Source organism: Lepidochelys kempii, chromosome 3 (genome assembly GCF_965140285.1).
Source record: "Lepidochelys kempii isolate rLepKem1 chromosome 3, rLepKem1.hap1, whole genome shotgun sequence".
NCBI lineage: Eukaryota > Metazoa > Chordata > Testudines > Cheloniidae > Lepidochelys > Lepidochelys kempii.
Window position 1 is genome coordinate 97,002,567 of NC_136382.1, and position 12,392 is coordinate 97,014,958.

At 43.4% G+C, this 12,392-nt stretch overlaps 1 long non-coding RNA gene across 1 annotated transcript; it reads left to right on the forward strand.

Annotated features, from left to right (window-relative positions):
- Window positions 1-42: 42 nt before the first annotated feature.
- LOC140908237 (uncharacterized) lies at window positions 43-11,565 on the forward strand. Its single transcript, XR_012157814.1, has 3 exons — window positions 43-132; window positions 10,811-10,935; window positions 11,394-11,565. It is a non-coding gene; the product is annotated as an uncharacterized LOC140908237 (long non-coding RNA).
- Window positions 11,566-12,392: the final 827 nt, after the last annotated feature.

Consider the following 12,392-nt stretch of genomic DNA (forward strand, 5'->3'; position numbering starts at 1 on the left):
CAGGGGAAACGCGCGGAGCCCTCTGCACCCCCCACGCCCAGGGGCCGCGGTGTGGCCGTTTTCCGGAGCGGGGCCAGCGGGGAGCCGGCCCCGGCCCCGGCGCACGCCGCTGCCACCCCGGAGCCGCTCTAGGTAAGCGGCGCCGGGCTGGAGCCTGCGCCCCACCCCACAACTCCCTGCCCTGAGGCCCCCTGCCTGCACCCCAACTCCCTGCCCTGAGGCCCCCTGCTGCACCCCTCCTGCACCTCAGACCCCTGACATGAGCCCCCTCCTGCACTCCGCACCCCAACCCCCTGCAAGCAATTCCTCCACGCAGATGTGGCCCTCCGGCCAAAAAATTTGCTCACCCCTCATCTAGAACATTAAAGAGACCACAATGAAAGATTTTTCTTCAAAAAAAAAAAAAAAACAAAAAACAAAAAAAAAAACACACTTGCCCTTGCATAATAGCATAGGGAGGAAATTTTCCTGTAAACCATTCTCTAGCTTGTGTGTTTTCCCTGGGCTTGTTTGTTTTCTTCCCTGACAGCTTATTTATTTTCCCACTTGTGTTTCCCCTATCGCTCATTGGTGAAAGCAAAAAACAGTCATTTCCCTCATCATTTTACTCTGCAACATCTATAGAACCGGTTTTCCTTTCTAATCATAATTGGTGCATGCAAACAGCAACTAAGAAAGAAAAAAAGAGGATGGCATGTCTGTGTGTTGTGCATGAAAGTCAGTATGATGTCACTAACATTCTGAAGCTATGTACTGGAAGTAAACTTGCATGGATTATGACTTTTCAGGGGAGCAGAAGACATATGAGGAGTCAGTCATTTGCTGTGTCAAAATAAAGGAGAATTTAGTTACAGCAGAAGTTAGAATGTTGTTTTCCTTTGGTTTACCAGAGAAGCAATAATTCATAAATTTAAGGCCAGAAGGACCATGAGGATTTAGTTTGACCTTCTGCAGCACAAAGGCCATAGAATTTTCCCCATATCAGCTCCATAACTTCTGGTTGAGGTAGAACATATAAAGAAAAAAAAGTATTCATGCCTAGTTTAAAAAATTAGATAGCATTGAGAAAGCAGGGAGGATTGGAGAACAAAATGGATGCAGCTACTATTAGGTGCAAAATTTAAGAGGGTAATCAAGGTAATTCATAGTTGTCCTACAATGCTCATACCTCCACTATGTGAAGACTGGAGAGATAATCTCGTATTTAGAATACAACAGTGGGAGTTTTGGCACAGCTTTCCTGAATGGCCTTGGGCAAGTCACTCCACATCAGATATTCCCTGTGCCTCACCAGGTAAAACAGGGATTATTATGTAGCTACTTCACGGGGTTAGTGTGGGGCTTAGTTAAGATGTGTAAATTGATTTAAGAACCTCAGAAGACCTGAATTGGCATAGCTCCATTGACAGCAGCTGAATATCAGACCTAATGTCTTATATATATATGGACATCTATCACATTGTGGTTACTAGCAGAATAGAAATAATGACAAATTGCTTTCTCTCTCTGTTCATGCAGCATAATGTCCTGTGCAGGAATTGTTGCAGCAGCCATATTTTGTGTGGCTAGAGCAGTGGTTCCCAAACTTGTTCCGCTGCTTGGACGGGGAAAACTCCTGGCACCAGTTTGTTTACCTGCCGCGTTCAGAGGTTCGGCTGATCGCAGCTCCTAGTGGCCGCGGTTTGCTGCTCCAGGCCAATGGGAGCTACTGGAAGCTGTGTGGGCAGAGGGACGTACCGGCCGCCACTTCCAGCAGCTCCCACTGGCCTGGAGCAGCGAACCACGGCCACTGGAAGCCCCGATCGGCTGAACTTGCGGATGTGGCAGGTAACCAAACTAGTACAGCCTGCCAGGGGCTTTCCCTGCACAAGTGGCAGAACAAGTTTAGGAACCACTGGGCTAGAGCATGGTTTTCCATCAGTTATTTATATGCATTTTTATAGGCTCAGCCTCCAGATTTCTATAGTAACTGGGACTTGGGAGATTCCATCTGTGGCCCAGTAGATAACATGGTTGTTCGAGGAAACATTAGCTTAAAAAAATGGGTCTTGCAGGATACACTGAAATCAGGTTCAACCTGAGTTTCTGGAGGAGTGAATTCCTGGGTCCTAGGCCCTGCTGTTGACTGTCAAAAGCTCAGATTTCAAGTGAAGTGCCTCTGCTGAATACAGCAAACATGATGGGGAGCAGATAGTGACTGTTTCCAGCACTGAGATAAAAGGGGCTCTAATCCATTTCAGGCTCTAAAGTGCAGGACAAGAACCTTGAAACAGATCTGGAATTTGTTTGCTAACTACCACTGATGGCAGAGCACCACTGGTGATGTGTTCATGTTATTCATCCCTGGGTAAGGAATAGGGTGCTCCATGCTGCACCAGCTGGGACGCCCATGAACTATTGTGGCTCAAACAGGTACTTTGCATTCGTGTTTATTCTGGAGGGGATAAATGCATAAATCACTGTCACTAGGTCTGCATTGGAGAGGAATGGTGTGGACATTTGACTAGTGGAAGGTGACAAAAACCTAGCTGCCCATTGCTGCTAGTTGGGTATCCTGGATTAGTGAAGAATCAGAGGGCTGGAGACTATGTACTACCCTGACCACTGAAGAAGGGCAGAGATCTTCCATGAAGGCATAAAATCCTTTATATAAACCTGCCTTTTCAGGTCTCAAACTAGTTCCCACTTCTGATCAACATCACTTCCATCTTCACTATGTTTAGTTTAGAGACCGGTCTTCATCCAGGTCTACACTTCATCCTAACACTGAATCGCTAGGGAGAGTCCGTGACTCCATTTGCGGAGAAGGTGGCGGTCAGGAATGAGAGGTGGCAGGTTAATGAGTGCAGCTGGGCCATAGCAGAACCACCCAAATTGCCTTAGCCAATCAGGTGGCTTGTTTATAACCCAGTATCTGCAGAGGGAATGGCTGCTCAACACCCACACCATGGATTCTGGTTCTGACCCCTGCTCTGACCACTAGGCTTGACTGCCTATAATCCAGTCTCCTGCCCGAGGCCAAGAGCTGGGTATCTGTATATCAACCTCCCGTTGTGGCCTCAGAGATGCTAAACAGAACAAATAGGTCAGTGCAGAACTCCACAGCTGAGTGACCTCAGGAAAGTGGCAATGGGTAACCATTCCTAGTCTATCTAGGATGTCTCTAAAAGGAACACAGGGCATCAGCACAAAGTGACTCTGCTTATACCTGCCAGGTCTTATAGGTGGGAAAGCAATACCGCAGTGTGGATGTCCATGAGATCGTGCCATCTCCATGTCATGCCATGCCAGCCTAAAAATTGACAGGAATGAATTCAATTATATGAATCCCAATACTTCCAGTTAGATAATACCAAAATATTTTGGATGATTGAACTGGAAAAAATGGCACAAATATGTGCTTTATCGTATAGATTGTAAGTTACCATAGCATACCAAGGCACATAAATAAGGCCATACAAGTGCCCAAAAACTCCAGCCCATGTTTCTTTATATTTTATGTGGGGTTAAATTCTAAGTGACAACTAAATAACTCCTTCAGTTTTGAATTTTAAGAAGTTTCCCTTGGAAGTTTACACTGGGCTTAGGATCACAAGGAATTAAGATTTTCTAAAAAGCACTGCCAATTGTTTTATAGATAATGTCTGTATTACCAGAAACTAAGATTCAATTTAGTAATTTGGACCAATAATCATAGTACTTGTATCATGTGAACTGATATTAGAGCAGGAAACTCAAAAGACGAAGCAGAAATCTGAAGGAATCTCTGTTGATGCAAAGTGAAATAAAAAGAGGATTACAAGTTACAACACTCTGCCTCTGAGGACATAATAGGACTCTCCCGGAACACTCATTCTACTTATCTAGAATCTTGACCTTCTTCTGCACCTTTTGATCAGCATGCCGGGGACTGCCGGAGACTTATCTGTTACAGCAGGAATTTTCCCTGTGCCTCATGCACCCATTTTACTGGCCGCTTGCACACTGGATTATGGGACTAACACTTCAACACTCAAGTGGAAACCTGAGAGCAGTTCATGGTCTCCATCACAGGCGAGGTGTAACAGAGTCAAGTGGGAGGTCAAGCAGAACTAACTGGGTGAGGTGCAGCAGACTTCCTGACTCTTGCCAGCTTAATGGAAGGTGATTGCTGTCAGTTGAAAAAGGAAACATCCTCAGGCTATTTAAAAAAATGCAGAATGATTGTTTAATATAATCAGTCCTAATCTCCACAAGGATCTTCAAGAACAGAAAATACAGTTTACTCAATATATTTTCTGTATATGCCTCAGGTTAGCAGTGCTTAGCTAGAGCTAGCAGGCCAAAATTCTCTGTAGCTCCGAGCATGCAATGCTCCATCTTGATCCAAATCTCAAGACAGATGTTGTAGACTGGATAGTCTGTAGCCCTAATCCACAGAGGGGCCTGTGTTGCAATGCTGGACATTGCCATGCCTAACTTTTAGGCACCTGGGGGGGAAAAAAAAAAAATCACTGGAACAATGGGATTCACAAAGCCTAAATTAGGCCCCTAGCCTGCCTGTACAATGAGTGGGAATAAACAGGTGCCTACAGACAAGAGGGGTGTATCCTAAACCCCCCCCTCATGGAGTTAGGTGCCCAAATCTAGGCTGAAGGAAGGTGCCTACCTCTGCTTGCAATCCACAGCAGAGAACCCCACTCCTGGAGTCAGACAGCTTAGACACCTACACCGCTCTTGGAAGAAACACCAGTGCCCTTAAGACTCTTAGCCCAGTGGTTAGGATTCTCCCGACTACATCCTGAGTATTTGAACCGGGGTCTCCCCATTGAAGAGAAGTGCTCCGGCCACTGGGCTACAGGGGTATTCTGATGTGGGACTCCCTTGGTCTCTCCTATTGAGGTTGTTCCACTTTGGATAACTAGAGTCAATGGAGCAAAGGACCTAGACCCTGGGTCTTCTGCCTCCAGTTGGGTGCCCTAAGCAGCCGGCCAAAGAATCAGTCACTCTCATGCTCTTGCTGGCCCATTGACTGCTTTAGCCACTATGCTATAAGTTAGAAGTGAAGTAGCATGACCACCTCCTCCTGGATTTTGAATAGGGTTCAATCCAGTAAGCATGGTCAGATCACACCTGCTGGATCAGGCCCCATGGGGAAGGTAGCCAAAGGACTGCTGATCTTCTGCTGGTTTATTGATCGCACAGGGCTTAGGTGGGAGATAGGTGTCCAGATGCCTAGAGTCAGGCAGCAGTGTGCACATCCAGGGGCAGAAACAGGTGCCTAGGGAACTCATACAGCACAAATGTGAGTGCGGAGTAAGTTTAGGCACCTGCAGGTTTAGGTGGCAGCTCAGCAGATGGGGGTTGTGGATCACAGTGGCCCCTAAATCTGACTTAAGCTCCTACATTTAGGGCCTAAATCCCTTTGTGGAGCTGGGCCTACAGGCTACACCTCTTCTGAAAACTCCAGCATGGAGTGGTCTCTGATAACAGAGAAAGATGGAGCAGAGACTGGGGAGGAAAGTCTGTTCAGTTTGTAACTTGTTGCTATTTTCTCTAATAAATGCCCAACATTTACAAAGGTCTGTGGTTCCCTATATGATGATACCCTCAGTCATGGTTTTACACTTAATCAGAACTGCTTAAAATCCATCCAAGGGGAGATGGAAAAGGGAAACTAGCTCAGAACTATCACTCATTTATTGATCAGTGTACTCTAAGTATGCTATGTACTGGCAAAGAAGGTGGCAGCCTCAGAGACTACCTGACTTGATTGGATTACTGAGTGTAAACAGACGTACACAAGACACTAACAGACAAGGTCCCAGACCATGATCTAATTTGAGCAATCTAACTCAGAAGATAGATGGTTAAAATCCAAGAATGTGCAGAGAAGCCTTTCCAAGGCGAGAAAGAAAGAGCATAAAGAAAAAGTAAAGTATGAGGAGCCTAAGGAATGAGAGGAGGAGGAGGAAAGAAGTTTTAAATTGAACACTCATGGTCTCTCTCCCCCATTAACGTATAATCATAGTAAACACGTATCTTCAGTTGCTACACCTCTCTCCCTCCCCCACCCAAAAAACCCTGTGTTGCACTACGAAAGTCTAATATTTAATTGCAGCTTGTATCACCACTATTTTTACTTACAGTGCACCAACTAGTGAACATAACGCTTTTCATTCATGAAAGTACACCCCTGCTGTGAAGTACTTTCAGTCTAAATTAGAGAAAAAACACAGGGAAAATGGATATCAAAGTAAAGTGATTGAGCTGTTTAAGAGAACAGGGCAGAGGAAAGCACTCTTCCTTTTAAGAAACTGTAGCCTTTCCTGGATGAACAAAGCTGTGTGTCAGCAGCATGTTGGACTCAGAGATCCACAATGATCACCCTCCTTTAGGGGACTTTCCTTTCCCCACACTGGCAGACAGACTTGGGAAATCAGAAGCAAGTGGTGGCTATTCCCCAGTCAATAGTGAGGATTTCACTATAGTTGTTGTTCAAACCCTGAGTGCTGTTTTCCATATTCTATTTCAAAGGTTAGATTTTCCCTACTACATCACTATCCTGTACATAGGTTTTCATTGTTGTGTACCCCATGGATCAAGTTTTATTATTTTGTAAATTTACCTGCTTCCAGTTTTTTGGAACTCAGCTTCTCTTTCCCAAGGTTCAGCTGGGACAGTTCACTCCTCCCACAGTCCTGTCAGGCTTGATGCTCTTTAGCCTAACTGATGGCATCTTGAATACATTAATTAATACTGGTGAGGGGACCTTTCTAGCATTTAATACTCTTGCCTGATCAAACAATTCTTTAGTGATTAACTTACAGGATTTAAAGGAGGAGAGGGAAGGGCAGAGGCAGAAGGCTGTCTCTCATGGATCACTATCATTAAGGATTTGGTTAGGCTGGTAATTGACACATGGCTTTCTAAATTATAGGGCTTGGAATAAAATAAAAGGATTAAAGCCATGTCTCTGCTTGTGGGTACCACATGCTTTAGGATCACAGTTCCTGTCCTTATACATGAAAGTCACAGATCTGTTCAGTTTCATCCCCTTTGATGGATGTGGCAAAACTGAAACATTGTGGGTTGGTGAGCAGACCTTTTAGACCATAGGAGCTGGGACTATTGGTGCCGTCATACCCCCTGGCTTGAAATGGTTTCCATTATATACAGAGTTTACAGTTTGGTTCAATGGCTCTCAGCACCCCTGCTTAAGACAGTAAAATCAAAGAGGAACTCGTAGAGACCTCAAAACCAGCAATAGAATATGCCAGGGGTAGGCAACCTATGGCACGTGTGCCGATTTTCAGTGGCCCTCACACTGTCCGGGTCCTGGCCACCAGTCCGGGAAGCTCTGCATTTTAATTTAATTTTAAATGAAGCTTCTTAAGCATTTTAAAAACCTCATTTACTTTACATACAACAATAGTTTAGTTATATATTATAGACTTAAGAGACATTCTAAAAATGTTAAAATGTATTACTGGCACGGGAAACCTTAAATTAGAGTGAATAGATAAAGACTCGACACACCACTTCTGAAAGGTTGCCGACCCCTGGAATATGTAGTACAGTCACCTTAAAAGTCTGATGTCACAGGACCTTGGAAAGTTTATCATGGAAACCTTAAAAATCTGCCTCCTTTTTGGCTTCATCCAAGAAGCAAGGCCCAGTAGCCTGTCTAAAGTGTTTGTTTTCAATTCAAAACAGGGAGTACACCACGCTGGAATGTGTGTTCCAAGCTGCTCTTCCCTCACCCCAATTCAGAATATTGCCTCTACATAAATATGTGCTTTGAAGTGGAAGCAAACATTTTTACAATGACTTTCAATTGCTCTCTCAAGAGTGAGGTCCTGGAACTTCAGCTAAAGACTTGTCCCCTTTAAAGGCTCATTTGATGGGGGCTGGAATATCCCAAGACTGGTGATGACACACAACCCTCTTCATGTCTGGGTTCAAATTCAGTCCATTATAAAAATTGGTTTCTCATTCCCACTTCTAAGGAACTCAGTCCCAGGAAACTAGTAACTGAATCACCACCATCTGATGGACATGTAGCACCATATATTGAAACAGATTAGTATTTTCATTCAGTTCGTAGTGATTACTGCATTTTCAGCCTTGTTGCTTGCTTTCATAAGCTGATGAAACAGATTATCCCACTCCTAGAACATTCTTCTGAAAGGACTAATTTTTCGAGGTTATTTGGATCCTGTCTATAGTAGGTTTTGTACAGTGGTGTGAGTAATGCATTACTGTTTGAGTGACCTTATTTTTTGTTTAAGGTTTCTGTGTAGTAATGTGGGAAAACATTATACCTGGCCTTTTATTAAGGACATCCATTTATATTGCCTCAGTTCAGCAGATTTAATGGAGCATTATGTTACACTTGAAGGAAAAATATGTATAATTATTTTATTTTAATCCAAACAATATTAGAATACCTGATACGTTGGCTTATGATTTTTTTTAAAATTAGTTATACTGGTAAAAGCCTAGTGGAGATGCAGTTACCATAAAGATGCCCTATACTGGTATAGCTTGTTTCACTTCTCAACCTAGAATAAGCACTTCTACACTAGTGTAAGTGACTGCACACTTACAGGGGGGCATAGATAGTGTTTTTTATATCCATCCCTATTACAGTTTAAAAGGAGGTAAAAGCCATGTTAATTACATTAGTGGGTGACATCACAACTCCTCCCAATGTAAACACCAAGAAATAAGGTGGGTGGAAACAGAAAAAGGAAGCAAGCAGAAAAAACAAAACTAATTTAGATGGGGAAAAAAAAAAAGTTAATACATCTCAGGGGTAATAGGTAAATTTCCCTCTATTCGACTGCTCCAAGCAGATTGCCTTCAGTTCTGGGAACCTCATGGCAAGGGAAGATATTGACAAGTTAGAGAGTTCGAAAAGAAGCAAAATTAAGTACATGTCTAGAAAGACTGATTAGAAAAGATTAGAAGAGTTAGTAATAGGCAGCGTTTCTAAGTGATAAAAAAAGGGGGGGAGGGATGTTAACCCTGCCTCAACATATGGCGATGGAGTAGATGACCTCTTGAAGTGCCTTCAAGTTCTATACATCTATGATCCCATAAAAAAAGTTATAAGGCGCAAACACTAGAAGGGAGAAGAAGTAGTACTGATGGTTATATGTAGGGGTATGACAAACAAGGACATTAAAACAGGGTAAATATCAGGAAGAGATTTGATGGCAGAATAATAATTTTCCAAAGGAAATAGCAGATGCCCCATTGCTTGGGGCAATGAAAACTAGATTGGAGAAAATGTTAGTAAGTGTTTGATAGCAAACAACCTCAGACTGGCAGGGGGTGCATTAGATGGTCTAATTACACCAGACAGATTGAAAGGAAGGCTGGCTCAGTAATCAGGGTACTAACCTGGGCTTGGTTCCCTGCTCTGTCATAGGACTTCCTGAATGACCTTGAGCAAGTCACTTAGGGCCAGATTTAAAGTGTTTATGTCCCTAATTCCCACTGAAGTCAATGAGAGTGAGACTTATATGCCTTTAAGAATCTGGCCCTAAGTCCCTGCTGTGCCTCACTATTTTTCCCATTTTATAGATGGGGGAACTATCTCTGTACCTCACAAGGATGTGGTGAGATATTCAGATACAATGTTGATGGGAGATGTATAAATAGCTTAGACAAGTCATCTTGGATTTTTATGATTCTGTATTTTTTTTTTAAAAGAAAAAGAAACCAAGAGTCTTAAAACAAGCTGTTGGTAAGACAGCTCTTTCTTCACTCAGAACACCTGGTGAGACCCAAGTAAGACTCTGCTGTGTTTTCTGCATTGTTATCCGCACTTGGAAGGGAACACAGCATCCTGACCTCAGATGTTTGTAGGGAAGAAATGGATTTTTCAAATTTTTGGTTTTAAATTGAAATATATTTGATTTTTACATCAGCAGTTCTCAAACTGAGTCGAGACCCCAAAATGGGTCAGGAATCCATTTTAATGGGGTAGCCAGGGCTGGCGTTAGACTTGCTGTGGCTCAGAGCTGAAGCCAGAGCCGAAGCCAGAGCCCTGCTACCCAGGGCCGAAGTCTTAGGGCTTCAGTCTTGGGTGGTGGGACTCAGGTTACAGGGCCCCCAGTTTGGGGCTGAAGACCTGGGGCTTTAGCCCCACCCCTCCTGCCTGGGGTGACAAGGCTTGGGAGGGCTCAGGTTTCAGTCCCCCCATCCTGGGCTCATGTAGTTATTTTTCTTGTCAGAAAGTCATGGTGCAATGAAGTTTGAGAACCCGTTTTACACCTATGCATGTTAGGTTAAGTAGCTAGATTTGCTGTTCTGGCAGCATATAAACCACCTAGAAGGAGAAAAATGAATGATAATACTCTGTTGTGTTACTCTTGAATGATGACAGGCTCCCTGTCAAAAAAAAAAAAAGACAGCTTGTGCCCATGATCATGAAACTGTAGGAAGGAGATGGGATGGGATGGACCTGTGTTGTAAATAAAAGCATCTGCTCAGTCTGTGTATCCCTAGAACATAGAATATCCGGGTTGGAAGGGACCTCAAGAGGTCATCTAGTCCAACCCCCGCTCAAAGCAGGACCAATCCCAACTAAATCAACATGTCTGAAACTAGACTAATTCTGATCTAAGAAACTGAAAGCAGCGGCAGTGTTACCTGCTGCTTCTCCAGCAACTGCTTCCCTATTTAGGAAGCCCGCCTGAGCTTGCCATTAATTTTTTATTACACCCATCTTTTTGAAGTGTCCTATGACAGTGTGAAGAGGATGTTGCTGCAGGGTTCTCTTTTGCTTTGTTTTCTCTTACAAATTCCCCCTCCCTCACAGGTTCTCTCCTTTGTGGGGGACACACCCCAATGTGATAAATGACTCCTGAAATAGGTGAAAATACAAGCAGGAATGAGGAACATGCAACTATACACATGAAACAGAAAACCATCCTCTTTGAATAGGTAGGTAAGAATGAGAAAGGCTGATGTATTGCCATGTACACAAACACAGCACATCCCCTTTGGGAATGCATCGTGTTTGCTTTGTTATAAAAGCATTTACATTTTTTGAAAGGAAGATTTGACAAGTAGGTGACCTATTTTTAAAACAAAACTTCCACCTGAGCCAACAGCTGCTTCCAACTTCAGGCATAGGATTATGGTCCAATTGGCCTAGCTGGAATATTACAGAACCTTGCTAGTGTTTGAAATATTTTTAAACTAGGGGGGGAAAAGTCATTTATAAATCATTGGCTTAGTCGTTATCAACTATAACCCAACAGCCTCCTCAAAGTGAACTACCACTCTTTAGTTTTGTATTGTGAAGAACACCTAGTTTTAAAAAAGTGGGGGCAAAGCAATGTCAGTGGGCTGAAATTCCTTTAACGGATGCAAAGATCTTGATGACAGTTATTTTCCAGGTCTGTGGCTCAGCAATCATGCCTCTGAATGGCTTCCCACGTGAAGTGTTTGAAGAAGCGGTGGACGTGTCACTGATCTGAGGTCCATTGCCTGGTCTTCTTTAAGGACAAGATAGAGGGAGAAGGGAAGGTGGTACTGATACGTGAATCTGTACCAAATGCTGTCATGTCATAACAATTATACAGCTTGGGGGAGGAAAGGGGGCAACAATGGGTGAAGTGCAGTCGCAAGGGGGAAGCTTCTGTACTGAAGAGCAAGGGTGGGGGGAGGGGGAAGAGTCAGATCTTACTACACCTGATTTTAGCCACTTAATATCGGATATATTCTCCTGCAATTACTAATATACATTTCATGACTGAGTGCCCTCCCTTCTCTGATCTATAGTTCTTCCTACTTGTGCTCACAGCAGCCTTAGCTTAATGAGGAGGTATGGGTATGAAGAAGAAACATTGAAGTAGTGTTTGGTAGCCCCAGGCTACGTCACATTTCACTTTTCTTTTGCACAGATCAGTAAATAAAGTACAACACTTAGGACTGAAACAGTAGGCTGAAAATTGAAGCCTCCTAAATTGCAAACAAATTGTACATGTATGCTTTGTATATTTCACAGTATTCGACATATGGCTCTGAAAAACTTCACCACTACTTCTTTAAGCCAACATTCTTTTTTCACAGGTCAGTCACTTGGAGTCAAATTTCTATCTTTGGTATTACTCCCTTGCCTGCTTATCAACCTAAGGGCTGATTATAGGGAGTCCAACCTAATTGAAAAGACGGGGGAGATTTTAGAATTCTGAAGGAATCCAGTGGCAAATACTTAACAGTTCACTCAAGTGCATCATCACAATTACACCCCCTCCCTTTCTAAAACTATGATAGCACAGGAATATGTGCTGTTTAATAAGACCTTCTCCTATTTCAGAGTGCCATTAATTGCCTGGTTCAGGCTCCTAGGTCTAGCCTGTGTGCTGTCCATCATAAATCATTGCAATGCCCTT